This window comes from Cupressus sempervirens, chromosome 5, assembly GCF_028749045.1.
Source record: "Cupressus sempervirens isolate cs-2001-9-10 chromosome 5, ASM2874904v1, whole genome shotgun sequence".
Classification (NCBI taxonomy): domain Eukaryota; kingdom Viridiplantae; phylum Streptophyta; class Pinopsida; order Cupressales; family Cupressaceae; genus Cupressus; species Cupressus sempervirens.
The window spans coordinates 231,085,874-231,103,431 of NC_143122.1; the positions used below are offsets into that span (position 1 = coordinate 231,085,874).

Genomic DNA, 17,558 nt, shown 5'->3' on the forward strand with positions numbered 1-17,558 from the left:
CGACATCCTCATTCCCTACCATACAACCTCCATTTCTCCACCGTATGGCCTCCAATCTTCCATCGTACAGCTACCCCACATCTACCATCCGTACGACCTTGTGGGCTTCCCATTGTACCACCTCCCTACGGCCTAACTCCTACACTCTTCATCACCATACAAATCATAAACCTCACTAACATACGACCAAATATTGCTTACCGTACAAACACACTGCCTCTTGTTTTTACTACCATACGAACTGCCATTTTTCCCTCCTATATCGTACAAACCCCCCCATTCATTGTCATGTGGTCACATCACATCTTGCATACCGTACATTCAGCCCCTTTTCTGCATTCCCTACATTCTATTTGAGGAGGTCAGACTAGTACTACTGATCAGAATGGTATTCGGAGGTTGGGAACATTACAACTATTCTTTGTTTCTGCTATCCTCTCCTGCAACTCTTTGTTTCTGCTATCCTCCCTTATAACTAATGATTACAAGGAACTCTGAAATTTTGTGACTTCATATTTGTAATCAAAAGATCCATGAGGGAATGTAGGTGAATTCATCCATAGGTTACTACGGTGTTTGTGCATCTCCCTTGCCCTGGTCTTAGTCTCAGTGGTGCAGTCAACTTAAAGGAGAAGGCAAACCTTTGCCATGACTCTGTCTTGCAATATTTCATTCATAACATGCCTAGAGCAAGAAAATTGGTAAAGAGACCAAAGAATTTGAACAATTTTCTCGCTAGCCAATTCAGATGCTCTCAATATCTTCTTAGGGCCCGCATGGATGCCCATAGCGTGGTCAGTGACGGAAGCACTTTTGTACATCCACACAACATGTCGAGAAGACATAAAATCCTTTCCCACATTTTCTTTTTGTTAAGAGGTTGATTAGGAAGCAATTTAGTCAACACACACCGCCCCAACCTTGATGGCTTTGTTTCTGCTTCTCCTGTTGTTGATTGTAATTTCGATTAACATCCCAAGGGCAGCGACAGTAGCCTACTCACATACCTCCTCTGTTAACACCTCAAAAAGCCCTTTAATTAAATCATCATTGCCATTTAAAACAAATCATTCAACGACTTTCCTACACACCATTTGGGAAAGAAGAGTGGCATGAAAACCTGCTTTGGCTGTGCGTTTCCTAAGAATGGTGGCCACGGAAGCTAGGTACTTTGCACTAGTGAACAATTTTAACATCTCGTCTAGCAATGGGATCAGAGAATGAAGAGCCCCCAAAGCTTCCTCACAATCCACCACAAGATCGTAACCACAACCCATTTCACTGTCTTCCGCAGATTGGCTTTCATGGTGGCTTATTAGATAGATTTTTAGATTTGTAGCCTCCAATCTAGCTCTGATACCATGTTGGATTTTGGAGAATCGCTACGAATGTACCAATCATTGCTGGATGTATTATACAAATTAAGAGCTTATACTCTTGCCATCCTATGAAGTTGATACATAATAAGGAATTCAAAACATACTTTCACAAGAGATTAAGGAAAAATTCAAAACACAAACAAGAAATGGACGAATGAGACCTTAGTAAAAAAATGAGTCACTTCGACACACAAAATAAAAGTGGCCAATATTTGGATATGCAAACACACACTATAATAACCATCGCCAACAACAATAATGGAAGTGAAGGAAGGAAACACCTAAAACTAAGAAATCTACCACTAGCTCAATGAATCAAGGAAGGAGACAACCTAGTCATGGATATAAAATATAGATACCTTTCAGTTAAACCTTACAACCAACAAAGACATCATCAAATATGGTGCATTTTTCTTAGAATATCACGAGTGGTATAAGGGGATGATCAACTAGGGCAATGCAAATGTAATATCCCCATCAAAAGTGTAATGTCCCCATTTTTGGCTGACCTCGTATAGCGTGCCGGATTTGCCTATCCTCGACTCTCGTAGGCAAATGGTGTGGAGAGAGAGTCAATTCTGCGGATCAGATGGTCATATTTTGCTCTTGAAGAAGTGTTAAGAGGTTATATTTCATTATTATGTGTTATCGGGGCCTACATGTTATAATTTTAAGTTGAGTTGCACTTTTTATTTTATAAAATTACTTTATTATAAAAAGTGCATTATAATGAGATTTTATAAAGGATGTTTCTAGAAGTTCTAGAAAAAGTGCATTATAATGAGATTTTATAAAGGATGTTTCTAGAAGTTCTAGCAGCTTCTTAGAAAAAGTGAATAAATAGAGGGCTGGGCCTCTCATTTGGGCAGGCTTGGATTTGAGATTTCTTCTACTTCTTCCATTGTGGAGCAAATTTGTAGTCTCTTGGGTCTGCAAATATTATTCGATCTTTGGGAACGAATCACTCCCCTAGATTGGCATAACTGAGGTAGTGAAATATCTACTGAAGGGTTGCATAATTGGAGTTGGTATTCAGCCATCTCATTGGTACTTCATCGAGAATCCGTTGTAGGGTTTGTCCGTGGTTGGAATAAGGGCTCGAATTCATCATAGCATTGGTGGATCATTTTGGCAAGGGTTTGAAGACATAAATGGCACATTTTCAGAATTGCAACTCCAGGGTTTGGAATCAAATATTTGCTCATATCTCCTCAACCTATTGGGGAACTATTCTATGCTTTTGGGAGGGCACAATATGACCCTAGGCGACCCCAATTAGGGCATTTTCGTCAGCAGTAAAAATACAAAAAAATCAGATATTGAAATCGCAGTCTCCCAGCTACCTGGTACGGCCAACACAGGGTTGCAGATTTGTCACAGTTGGAGGGCGGTTTGGGCAGATTTGGGGTGTCGACTTCATCAGCCGTCATCAGCAAATTAAGGCAGCGATCCAGGTTCTTTTACATTGCAATTGAGTTGATAGTTGATGGCAAAAAATGTAAAAGTTGCATTGTATTCACTGCTGTAACAGTCATATATATTCCAATCTGAACAGTGATATCATAGCATTGTATTGTCTTGTCAAGGGTTTGGTAGATTACAATCAAAATTGCATAGTTAGACAGTTCATTAATATCTGCTATTTAATTCAGTCAATTTGTGTGTTCAAATCAGTCCTTTGTTGTAATCAGATTAGGACTGCATTTATGAGGGTTACATATGGTCTTCCATCTATAATCATATGCATTTGCACCACATTCCATAAATGTCGGTAATAGCAAGCTGAAATTTGCCATAATCTGAATATTGTTATTGGTACTGTTATTGTTCATTGGCATTGTACTTTGTGGTTTAGTTGCACAACAATTAGCCTTATTCGCAGCTCTATTCAGTTACATGCCAAGTGTTTGACAAATTGTCTCAGTCCAGTTTGAGGATTTCAGTGGCCTTTATAGTAAGGGTCATTACAAAAAGATCTATATGATTAAAATATGAATGAATAGATAAATAATAAATAAATAAAATAATAATAATATAATATTAGTAATGGTATCAAAGCCTATCAAAGCCTAGTGCCTACCATCTTGTAGAGAAAAGATAAAACTAGGATCTCAACATAGATTAATCTTTATCATTCCATGACAAAGTATAATATTAGAAACTAATTTAAGCCAGGAATAGACAACCAATACATTCATAAAACATACATATGATTAAGCAATCTAGGAGTTTGATTGCAAGAGAGGTAGGCATCGAATTGAATGGCAAAGCAATAAGGAATCACATATATTTTTAAAGAGACAATATGCAAATGGAAATTACAAACGATAATATCATGGAATGCTAAAGTAGAATTTATTATGAAAGTCAAGATGGACTCGGGTCAATAGAATATACAGATTATTTGATATATAATAATATGGATTAGATGGAAAAGTTGAATATCTTATTTGAGTCTAAAATGATCAGAGATGAGCATTAGCATATCGTGAGACTTGACTAGGACCAGTGACAAGAAAGAAATAAACACATGGCAAAGAAAGATTACGAAGTTATTAGTAGCCAAGCAACGAATATAACTAGTGATCAATGATTGGTATGGTGAGATGACATAATACCCAAATAACAATCATATTAATTGGGTAACGACCAGCTCTAGAATCTTCAAAATTTGAGAACAACAGCAATACTTGTTGGTAAAGAATTTATAGGGATCCCATATTGGAAACATCAGCACTCAAAATGTCTAGTAAAATACTGGATTGTGACCCACGATCCAATCTTACTGCTCATCGTGACAAGCAATGAATCAGAATCTTTCCTACAAAAACCTCTTGCTGGTTCAAGCATTTAATGGTGTCATCGGGAATCACCACAGATGCAAGGAATACATTTTGTATTGGATATAATTGGATAGTACATAGAAGACGCAACCAACAAATAGGGAATAGACGTAGGAGAAAAGAAGATTATTGAAAAGAAGGAAAAACATTTGGCATAAAAATAAATTTCTGCGAGTAAGATCTGACAGCGACCCAAAAACCCATGAGTGTGATGACATCAGCGGACAGGGGTGAGTGCCATCAAAGCAGCAACACATTCAAAGAGCAAACCACATTAGAAGGGAATAGATTTAAAGGTAAGCCGCTTGTTGCGTGTGGCAATCACTTGTATCTACACGTCAACATGTATCAGGGTGTGCCTAGACCATGACCCCACTCCCACGTACATCAATACATTGTGCAGGTACAGTAACCAAGGGGGATTAAAAATAGGAAACAGTATATAGTTTGTGGCAGCGAAGGAAAGAAATAGACTGTCAACTACAAAGCCACTAGTACATCGTGAGTAAAGACTATCACATAAAAGGTTAGAAAATAAGAGATTACACTTCATGAGGAAAATTAAGGGAATACATCATTCTTATTACTAAATTTGTTGTACGTGGGAAGAGGACTTTAAAAATTAGAAGACATTACTGTACACATTACAAGGAAGCATTCAAAGGGTGATTGGATTTGATCACTGATATCAGTATTCTCTAAGATGGTGGAACATATATTACCATTGGGTCAGTGCATATCACAGGCATAATAAGAAGATATCAGAAAAAGGTAAGCTGGAGTTGATAACAAGAAATTAAGTATTCATAAAGAGTATATAGTTACAATCTAGACTCATTTACACTGTACGTATGAGAGAGAGAAGACCTTTGGAAGGAGTAACTAATCTCAGATTAAATGAACATGGACTGAAGCTACGGAGAAAGAAATTGATCAAAGGAATACGGAAAAAATGTTAAGAACAAAATTGGAATCGTTAGTGAGTGACACTACATTAGCAATAAGGTCTATGCCAGTAATTCTGATATTAACAAAGAGAGTATATTAGTTGCTCATTAAGAGGGCACCTGGTTATTAAGAGACGCAGCAATCTAATTAATTTGATCACAAGCCAATAAGATAGTTGATGACAAAAACAATAGAGAAGAAAAAAAAAATGCAGCAATACCATAAGAGTAATCAAGGCAATATCGATAAAACCAGCATCTGCATTGAGTCACATTCAAATGCTGACAGTAGGTTTTACACCCAACACATACACAGAATTAGAAGAAAAGAAATCAATTACATATATCATCTGCAAAACTATATGTTAAAAACTTAAATACAGTAAGATTTCTTACAGAGTCAGGGAACATCATTGGACAAGGATGATACTCAGATTATAAAGAGGAGCTTCCTACATCTTTGTGACTGGTATGTACAATATTGTTTATTTTGATTATGCATAGTAATAAATTCAGATAATGATAGAGTGTTACCATTATTTAAACATACATGCTCAACAACTATTGTTATTATCCAAGTCTAATAGGAACAGAAGAGATGTGTTTAGGGAGAGGCTTGTGTAAATCCATCCAACTGCTTGTTCCCAAGATAGGGGAGAGAACAGCGACTTCGTCACCTTGTGGACATGTCCGAGAAAGGCTTAAGGGCTTGGATATGTAAAACCTTGAGGGAAACCATTGAGTTTGGTATCTAAGCAACCTATTGCATCTCAACATTGTCATAGACTAGAATAATAACCAGGATAGGATGGACTTTTCAATTCACATATAGTTTATCACTAATTTATCTATAGAAGTAGTCCAAGGAGAGAGAACAAAGGTGTATCCAAGGAGAGGCTAGTGTAGATCCAATCAATCGGTTATTCCGAGTTAAGCTAGAGATGAACGTCCCCGAGCGCCTTGTGGATATGTCCAAGAAAGGCTTAAGGGCTTGGATCTGTAAACTTTGAGGGAAAGCGTTGACTTTGGAGACTAAGCAATCTGTTTACATCCTAAGTGTTCTTCTCGACAATGAATAATAATAATTAGAGCAAAATAAAACAAGCATTCTACTAAGTAGGCCACCTTGTGTGGATGAGGCCAAGGGGCCAAAGTTCCACTCTTGAACTTAGTATGGGATTGGGTTGGAGTAATTTATCATGACTCATGTTTTCTTTGAAACTTATACATACACATATGTACCAATGATCACTTTTGGGTGCAAGATTCTATCGAAGAAGTAAATTTTGTAAATCATTTTCTTGACTCTAGCTCATTACCAATTGTAAATTGTAAGGCATTAATCAAGAATGCATGCATTATGTGTCTATGTCATGTCTACTCCTCGTGTTTTGATGCATTTATGTGTCTACTTCATATTTTCATGCATTCATGTGTCTACTTCATATTTTCATGCATTCATGTGTCTACTTCGAGTTTTTATGTACTTGTGTGTTTACTTTGTGTATGTTTTGTGTTTTTCATGCATTATGATGTATACTCCATGAATCCCTTACGTCTTCTTGCATCCAATTATATGCTTCGTGTGTTGGCTCTACAAGAAAAGTTATGATATTTATTTTTGAGGTCAAGCAAAATTTGAGAGGGGAGGGCTGTAATATCACCGTCAAAATCAGATCTATATAATTAAAATATAAATGAATAGATAAATAATAAATTAAAAAAATATTAATAATGGTATAGTTATAATTTATTATAATAAATTATAATATTGCATAATATATTACATTGATGTTAAAGTATCAAAATTAAAAATTATTATATAATGAAATACAATATTATAATAACATAATAATAGTATTAATATTAATAAATAATATGAAGAGACACCTTTTGTCATATAAATGTATATAAAGAAATATTACATCACGAAAAAGGGATGAGAGTGGAAATTAGACACATAGAATTGGTCTGCAAAAGTTCAATTGAGAAATTTAAACTAAATTGTGTAAGGTACCAACAAGGGACATTACAACAAAGATAACATCTTGTGTCGAATTTGCAGAAAGACTTGTAGAATGGTTCAATAATGAGGGCATGGAAATACATTTCAAAGAGATAAATAAAAAAACAAGATCAATGCAGTATACTCCTATTTATGGATGGCTTAATGGACCCTATCAATGAAGTTTAGCTCAAGACACTAAGCCCAAGTACCCTTCAAGAGGCTATCAAAATGTCAAGGGCTATGGAACCTGTAACCATGATGAGGGAAGCTCCACCAAGAGAAATATCAAAACCTAAAGATCAAAATAATGTGATGTCCCTTTTTTGGGACATTAAGAATTCTGAAGTTAAATTCATATAATATGAAGTTTGGCCTATGAGAGCTTAAATAAATTTATAAAATGGGTCAACTTAATATTATAAAGGGGATTAAAAGGTGATAGAGGGAAAAATGAGAAAATAAGAGGAAGCAACCTCAAGAGTCACACCTTGGGTCTTTCAAAGAAGGATGACGAGTTCATTTTGGCATGCTTTGACATTTTTTTTGTTTTGAGATTTCCTTTGGAGAAATTAAGGAAGCTTCAGCTTCTATTCAGGATTTGAGGACAGAAATCTTTTTTGGTGGTTTGGACGTAGCCCCGATTCATCATTTGTGGTGGATTCATGGCAGAGTTCATAGCTGCATTTCGGGTTCTGTTTTGATTATCCAATCTGACTGTTATAACTGTTTATACGATTGGATTGTTATTGTATTGCTGGATTATAATGCAATAACGAATTCTAGAGTATTTGTTAGTTATTTATTTGTTAATGTTGTTGGTTATTTATTGGTATTTGATGGTTATTATTGTATAGATTCTTGTTTATGATTTTCAATTTATTGGAGAAAAAATTGGAGAGAATATCTGACTAGAATATTATAGTGGTATCAGATCCAAAAATCCTGTCGCCCTATGGACTTTATATAGAAAGAATATTCCGTAAGCTTCTATCAGAGGTTTATTAGAAACATTTTCACATAAAGGTTTTATCAGAAAAATTTAATGGTCAGATTTTGAGAACCACTCAATTGAAAATTTTACTCACTATTCTGAGAAAAAGGGGCTTTTCAATTGAATCTGGAAATAAAATAAATATGGGTTTGAAGATTTTTGCAAAGGTCTAAAATCTCTTTGATTTTGATATTTGCGTCAGTTTGGAAGAAACAAAACTCATTTTGCGCCATCCACATTTAAAACGGGAGCAACATCTTAATTAAATCATTTGAAGGAGTAAAATTATTTATTGGTTGATTATTTGGGGCTACCATAAAGTATTACGATGAAACTATTGGCAAATATTTATGTTTTGTTGGGCTTCTATTGTTTAGTTATGGGTGCAATATGAATGATTGATCTTAATCTGGAACTTCATACTGAGCATATTGAGCTTATGCCATTTAGGGTTAGACTATTCTTACGAGAAAGACAATTCATTTCCACCGGAAAGGCATCCGGGGCAGCCTATATTGGCAGAAGCTTGTCTTTTCATTGAATCACAGTCGGACTGAAATTGTTGTGCACCCCTATATTGAGCTTTAATTTTTTAATAACAAAAGATAGCATATAAATTGGTGAAATCAGTTTTCTGCATGGCCATTTTCTTCTCAATAATTCCAGCAATAGCTTTATCAATCACTAGTGTTGGGTGTGGAAAACTCTTAGTAAGGGGAATTAAGAGGTTATTTCAGGTAATTGACCAAAATCTGGACAATTATTGCTCACTAACCGAGGGAGAGAGTCTCCATTGTGGTGCCGACAGGTGAAGGAATAACACATTAGAGAACATTCGATTTCATAGACTTTGGCCTAGGGTGTGTCGGCAATTCAATTTTCCATAGACTTTGGCACAGGCTGGGCATCTACATTTCTGATAGCATGTCATGGATATTTTGTAAATTATAGTTGAATGATGATAATGGCCTTCTATTGGTGCGTTGGAAGCTAATAATTATGATCTGGTGTCATCCTTTATAACCGAACATGGTGTGAAAGAATTAAATTATCAAATGGTCTCCACAATTCATTCTTTGGGTATTTAGGAAAGGTGATAGAGATTGAGGGGGCCGTGGCTAGCCTTAGACATAGATTAATAGCAGGTATTAAATTAAAATATGACACAGACTATTTTGGGTGTGCATTACAGTGAGACTTTGTAACGCATTTGGGGAAGTCTAACGGCAACAAAAACTTCACCACAGAACTGTTGCTACAGACATGTCATTTCCAACAAGTATTGGGTCTCAAAAAAAATAAAAATAAAACAAAGAATTCATATCTACGAAGTCGTTTCTGGAGAATATTGCAGGAGAAGATGAAACATTTGCAATAATATGATTCATTCTTTTGACAAAAGTATTATCTGTGTCACCAACTCATACAAAACAATATCTACATCAAATGTGGAATATCATTGTGTAAGATTTTGGTAACCGAAAGAGAAAGTGACCAAAATAAGGTAATTTTGTGAGCTTAAGGAGAAACAAAGTATATCTGAGCTTTGCACGAAAGCCTAGGCATTGAGGGCAGGACTTGTTGAATTTATTATGTATGAGTTTGGGCACCATTTCCATTTTGATGTTGATGGCTTAGCGTCGTGTGCTCCAAGTCTGCAGAGGATGGAAGCATTAAAAATTAAAATACACTGCTTAATACGGTGTGACCAAAAGCATATTGAACGAATAACTCCAATGAAGGTCATCAGGTCAGAAGCATAAGACACACAGTCCACATTGCATGTCGAGAGCACGTGTTGTGAAACAAATGACATGGATGTGGGAATTAAAAGACAACTAACTATGATCCTTATAATGATGAATATCAGTAACAGATCTTGCTATTGCCCTACAATTTTGAACGACCAAGTTAATAATCTTGAAAAAATTAGCTTGGATGAGCCAGTCAATGTGGGTTGGAAGTGAGTAAATTTTTCCATGGAAATGTTGAACCTTCCTCTGGTATAACCATAGGTATAGAAGATTAAAGGTGCTCAATTTGACTCTAGTAATTCAACAATAAAATATAATTTCCAACACGCTTAGTTCAAAGCTAAACAAAAGTGCCTTGTAGTATGAGGTTTGTAATTTTGTTGGCTCTTTAACAATCTCAATACATAACAAAGTCCTCCCACAAGGGTTGGTAGGATAGCTCATCTGAGCCAATGGGCAGGAAGCTATATTATTTGAAAGAATTACAGAAATCCGAGCAAGCTACAAAACTAACAGATTCCAATGCAACGTCATGTGGTAAATATCAATTACCTCAAGACCAAACTTCTAAACCTTAAATGCATGAGACAATATTAGATGGTTCAATTATAATATCAGGGTATTAGAATAAAATTATTCTGATACTTATTGTGGCATGAAGGTTGTATGACAATTTTCTGTGATGATTCACAAAGGCTGAGTGGTTAATCTTCATAGATGCAGTCATAAAAGAGGGAGTGTTGTTGCCATATTAGGTATTGATGTTGGACGTTGAAAACATTGTGGGTTGCAATTCCATTGAGACTAGAGATTGGAAAATACTTACCTTTTTCCAGTTGGCATAATTTGATAGTTTATGTTCTGAGATGTTGAGACATTGTTGAAGCAACTTTTTTTATCAATGCAAGTTTTACATTCAATTAATTTGATGTATAATCTGAGGAAGGAAAAGGTGAATAAGGTAGGTTCAGAAAAAATATTAGACTTAAAAATGATATCAATCAACATTATGGAGTTGGCCAAATTACTTTTTGAGACAAGGTAAAAACTTGGACTAGAACCACAAACTTGAGAAAACAATCTTATCACATTGATTCAATTGGAAGAATGTTTGACCATAGTCAATCAATCACCTCCTGAATTTTTGCAGGTTGCTCTTGTGCCTATAGTGTTTGTTTTGAATCCTCACACATGGTTGAAGCACTTAGATAGTGAGATAAGGTTGTTGGCTACTTCTTGTCTAATGGAGGTCATAAGAATTTTAGCACAAACAAGAACCTTATGACATCATGAAGGATGTAGTTTAACTTAATATTGATAGTTTTCAAAATCTTGGGGATAGTAGTAGTCATTTCCATAGAAGGGTTACCATACTAAAATCATTTGCATATATCAGGTTGTGCAATCTACTACTTGACTTGGGATTGTATGATTTAATACATACCGTGTTTCACAATCTATTAAGCACAATCATGGGAGAACACGATGGAGATGTTGCCGCAACCATGGAAGACATTATGGTTATGACAATTAATGAGAGTGATGCTCATTTTCAGCAATATCTACAAATGTTGTTGGCAATTTCAAACATAAAACAAAAGGCTTCAAAAGTTGCTTGCACTTTGGTCAACAAGGTGCTCAAGAAGAATTGAAGGCAAGGGAATTATAGGTTGTAGAATCTCAAAAAATGAGCAAGAACCAAATGCGGAAAAGATAGATTTATTTTACGTGTAAGCATATCTGCTCACTTGATCATACTTGTGAGGAAAGCAAAGAAGAAGAGTCAGCTCAAGAAGTGGAGATCAGTGTTGAGGAAGTTGAGGACTCGTTAGTCCAACTTCACCTTATCTCCATAAGGATCATTATGTTGAAAATTTTTTAATGAAAAGCAAGAAGTAAACTATGAGAATTCTGATTTTTATGACAGTTGTGGTACATCTTCACATTGTCATGTGGAGAGAGATAAATCAAGTGAAAATAATTCAGAGATTTCACTTGACGATGATCTCTTCAATGATGAAGGTGTTGATTTTTGCGATGATGCTTATGGTGAAGCACAGATTTCAGAGTTGTCCTTCGTGTGCCCTAAGGGTTTTTATAACCTACCTAGAGATTTATTATCATGTTTTTTATGATATTGCAGATGCCTACTTATTGATTGGTGATTTTATCTTTCTGCATACTCCAATTGTCAATAGCTGCCTTGCTTAGACTATTAGTAGATTTTTAGATTTGGCTCAACTTTTGGACAGTAGTGAGTTGCAGATTGATTTCCTCTCGACGCACATACCTCATTAGATGATTTTCCTTCTGATACAAAGGCAAAATGACAACATGGATACCATTTCTATTCTTGATTCAGATTATAGCAACAACATGCAAGAGTCATATGAGTTTGTTTCCTTGCATATGGGCAATGTGTTGGGCACCGATTTATTTAGTTGGCTGATTTAGGAGGTTGGAGATTCATTGATCATCTATTTCTACACCCAAGATTGTGCTAATAGGTTGGTTTGGGATCCAAGTGTTAACAAAGTGTATGTTTTACATTTTGTCAATTATGTTGTGATGCTACACAGTTGGAGATTTATGATCAGAGTTGTGCAATCTACTGTTGCAGTGGAGATTTGGAGATTAACATGGGATCCAAGGATCATATTGATAGTTGGGTTGCATTTTCATTTTTGGCACCACGACATGGCAGGTCCTAACTTTAGAGTTACCAGTATGGGCCACAATGATGTTCCCAGATGGATATGGGGCCCTAGTATTGGCTTATGGACTCATTATTGCTTGAGGGCAAGCAATCTTGAGGAGGGGGGAACTGTAATAAAGTTCCCTTTTTGGGACATTAGGAATTATGAAGATAAATTCATATAATGTTAAGCTTGGCTTGTGAGAGCTTAAAGATGTTTATAAAATGGGTCAACTTAACATTATAAAGAGGGTTAAAAGGCGACAGAGGGAAAAAAGATCAAAGAAGAGGAAGGAAGTTCAAGAGTCACATGTTGGGCCCTTAAAAGAAGGATGAGGAGTTCATTTTGGTATGCTTGGACATTGATTTACTTTGAGATGTCTCTTGGAGAAATTAAGGAAACTTCAACTTCTATTCACGATCCAAGGAGGCAAACCCTTAGGGTCTTCTTTGGTGGATTGGACGTAGCCCCAATTCATCATCTATGGTGGATTCGCGACGAAGTTAACAGCTGCATTTTACGTTTTTTTTCTATTATCTAATCTATCCGTTATCACTATTTATAAGATTGGATTGTTAATGTATTACTGGTTTATAATGCAATACCGAATTCTAGAGTATTACTGGTTAATGTTGTTGGTTATTTACTAGTATTCGATCATTATTATTGTATAAATTCTTGTTTATGTTTCTGAAATTTATTTGAGAAAAAAGTGGAGAGAATATCCGAGTGGGATATTATAAATAATCTAGAAAGAACCAAGAAGAATTAGGCCTTATAGATAAACTAGACAAGATCTAAGAAGAAAAAAGTTGAGTTTTACATGGAAGGAACCTTGAGCACTTGGATATCATTGAATTGGAAAAGGAGAAATTGTAAAAACCAATTGCTTGCAAGTCCGATGAAATAGCCTTAAGGAATTAGAATGTTGGCACAACACGAACGAAATTAAGGTCGGCCAACGATTATAACGGCCGGATTTGCATTTAATTCCATGAGTAACGACTATTTAAACTTTCCATTAATTTGCACTTAAAATATTAAGTTCCTAAAAGCACATTGAGATAAGGCCAAACAGAGAGGATGATGATGATGAAGACCCCAATTGTGTACACATGATAGTGATGATACACAACCTTGTGCAAGAAAAATTCATACCTTAGCAACTTTGGATGGATCCAGCAAACATGCCATCCAAGTGAAAGGAATCATTCAAGGACAACACAATCATTTGGAGGACAAGCTAAAAGTATCAAATGATATGGTCATTGCAGCTTTAGTGCATTTTGACGAAACTCATAAACACATTGAAGAAACCATGTGAGAAGCCAAAGGTGTTGAAAAGGAGAAGGGAATGATGAATGGAATTAAAAGTGCAAACCTTCACACTCTAAAGAAAGCAATGGAAAGAAAGAAATCAGATTACATGAAGTTGCTCAAAGGCAGGGATATTGGCACCACGACATGCGAGATCCTGACTTTAGAGTTACCCATCTGGGCCACGGTGTTGCTAGTAGATGGATATGGGGCCCTAGTATTGGCTTATGGACTCATTATTGCTTGAGGGCAACCAATCTTGAGAAAGGTGAACTGGAATGTCCCTTTTTTGGGAAATTAGGAATTCCAAAGGTAAATTCATATAATATTACATTTAGCTTGCGAGAGCTTAAAGAAATTTATAAAATGGGTCAACTTAACACTATAAAGAGAGTTAAAAGGTGACAAAGGGAAAAAAGATGAAAGAAGAGGAAGGAAGTTCAAGAGTCACATGTTGGGCCCTTAAAGAAGAATAAGGAGTTCATTTTGGCATGCTTGGACATTGATTTATTTTGAGATGTCTCTTGGAGGAATTAAGGAAACTTCAACTTCTATTTAGGATCCGAGGACACAAACCCTTAGGTTCTTCTTTGGTGGATTGGATGTAGCTCCGATTCATCATCTACGGTGGATTTGCGATTAAGTTCACAGTTGTGTTTCTGGTTATTTTTCTATTATCCAATCTATTTGTTATCACTATTTATAAGATTGGATTGTTATTGTATTACTAGTTTATAAAGCAAAAATGAATTCTAGAATATTATTGGTTAATGTTGTTGGATATTTACTGGTATTCGATGGTTATTATTATATAAATTCTTGTTTATGATTCTGAAATTTATTTGAGAAAAAAGTGGAGAGAATATCCAATTGGAATATTATAAATAATCTAAAAAAGAACCAAGAAGAATTAAAACTTATAAATAAACTATACAAGATCTAAGAAGAAAAAAGTTGAGTTTTACATGGAAGGCACCTTGAGCACTTGGATATCATTGTATGATAAAAGGACAAATTCACTACATTGAGATAAGGCCAAATAGAAAGGATGATGATGATGAAGATCCCAACAGTGTACACATGATAGTGATGATAAGCAACCTTGCACAAGAAAAATTCTTACCTTAGCAACTTTGGATGGATCCAATAAACACGCCATCCAAGTGAAAGGAATCATGCAAGGACAAGACACGATCATTTAGAGGACAAGCTAAAAGTATCAAATGATATGGTCATTGCAGCCTTAGTGCATTTTGATAAAACCCATAAACACGTTGAAGAAACCATGTGAGAAGTTAGAGGTGTTGAAAAGGAAAAGGAATTAATAAATGGAATCAATAGTGCAAACGTTCACTCTTAAGAAAGCATTGGAAAGAATGAAATCAGACTACATGAAGTTGCTCAAAGACATGGATATTGGCACCACAACATGGCATGTCCTGACTTTAAAGTTACCCATATGGGACATAGTATGCTAGCAAATGAACATGGGGCCCCAGCATTGGCTTATGGACTCATTATTGCTTGAGGGAAAGCAGTCTCAAGGTGGGCGGACTGTAATGTCCCTTTTTTGAGATATTAGGAATTCTGAAGTTAAATTCATATAATATTAACCTTGGCTAGTGAGAGCTTAAAGAAATTTATAAAATGGGTCAACTTAATATTATAAAGAGGATTAAAAGGTGACAGAGGGAAAAAAGACGAAAGAAGAGGAAGGAAGCTAAAGAATTGTAATGTTCCCGTTATAAAATAAATAATAAATTAAACTTTTGTAATGGGTTGATTGATTTATTGCATCTCAAACCCATTTTTATTTTGTTCCGTAGTTTGTGTCGACGTCAGCTATCATTGCACACCCTCAGACAGGTTTTCCGACGGGTATTTAAGCATGGCTTATAGGAAGTCTATAGGCATGCTTTTGGATTATTTTCTCTATACTGCGAATTCCTGTTGGGATTCTCTATTGTTCGCCATTTTGGAAGTGAAAGATCTTCCCTATTTGGTCATTCCAGTTTCGGTGGGATTCAACCCTCACCCTATTTTGTCGTCTGTAATACTTCGCTCGGATCTGGCAAGTCAGAGCATCATCATATTGCGAATATCTATTGTGTTGGTTCGATCTACTCTTGTTTTGTGTATTTCCTTTGTTGTTTATCTGGATTTGGTTCTCACTATCTGTAGTCTGGAAAGCCTCTCTATATCACCCTACGAATTCCATCATTCACCCCCAGTCACTGCCATACACCGTACAACCTCCCATTCTTCCCCTCCAATTTACCTCTCCTACACCGTACGATCTCACAAGACCACCATATGGCCACCCTAAGGCTGGCTGCTTGTGTACGGCATATCTCTATATGGCTCGTCCAACATCCTCATTCTTATGGCCAACTCCATCCCCATTCATCGTACGGTTCGCTCTTCCTACTGTACGACCTTCATCCATACGGCCAACTCCATCTCCATCCTCCGTATGCCATTCTTCTCTAACCCCACACTGTACGACCATCACAAATCACCTACTGTACAACATCTGCATCATCACCATACAACCCCCTCAAACCCACATACGGCTGTTCTTTCTCCCTTCCAACTGGGTGTACGGACTTCCATGCAACGTACGGTCATTTCAAGGGTCTGAAATCTGAATTGCGAGTTGAAGAAAACCATCAAACAAAGTGAATATAGGGAATGGATCACTATAGTGGTATCAAAGTGCTTCGATCGTGCCAGCCTTTGGATAGTGAATGAGAGTTTATAGCCGAAAGAGGACACATTTGATTGATCGAATGGCTGCCGAACAGGAACCGATAGTTGCCGAACTTGTGGCACTACTGAGGGAACTTGCCAGGAATCAGGCACAGATCACTAATACGCAACAACTCATGGAAGAAACTCTCAAGAAGTTGGCAGACAACAAAATATTCGAAGAACAAAATGGTCACAGCGCGGACTCAGTTTCGGGTAAATCAAACCCTCAGCCAACACGCTCTCGACCTTCCATGCCGACTTTTCCACCACAGACGGAGGCACAACACAAAGGGAGACAACCAACCTTCGAAGAGATGCAAGAACAACTGAGAGAAGACTAGAAGAATGCAAACCTTGAAGAAGATATATCCTACAAAGATTACGCAGATTTGAGAATGAGATATTTGAGAGGCGGAAATAGAGGATATTTTAACGATGATGTTAGAAGAAAGTTGAGTAAGGTAAATCTGTCTCCATTTGACAGATCTGGTTCCATATCTGCGCAAGCATGGGTAATGAAAGCTGATACCTACTTTCAGCTGAATCCTATACCAGAAGAAGCAATCAAATTTGTCGTGCTACACTTGGAGGGAGTTGCGCATGAATGGTGGCACCATGACACCAGCACATTAGGGCATGATCGAATAAACACTTATGCGGAATTCACAAAGAGATTGATAGAACGATTTGATGGTAAAGATCTGGAGCTCAATTTCAAAGATTTGACACAACTGAGACAAACTAGATCGGTCGATCAGTTCATTGCAGAATTTCAAAAACTCTATGTTTTGGTCACGGACATTTTCGAAAGGAGACGAGTAGTGCTCTTCATGGACGGACTGACAGAACCTCTGAAAGGTTGGGTGAAGGGG

At 36.5% G+C, this 17,558-nt stretch overlaps 1 pseudogene; it reads right to left on the bottom strand.

The window, feature by feature from the left end:
• Positions 1–482: 482 nt before the first annotated feature.
• LOC149555293 (E3 ubiquitin-protein ligase PUB22-like) lies at positions 483–16,444 on the bottom strand (annotated as a pseudogene).
• Positions 16,445–17,558: the final 1,114 nt, after the last annotated feature.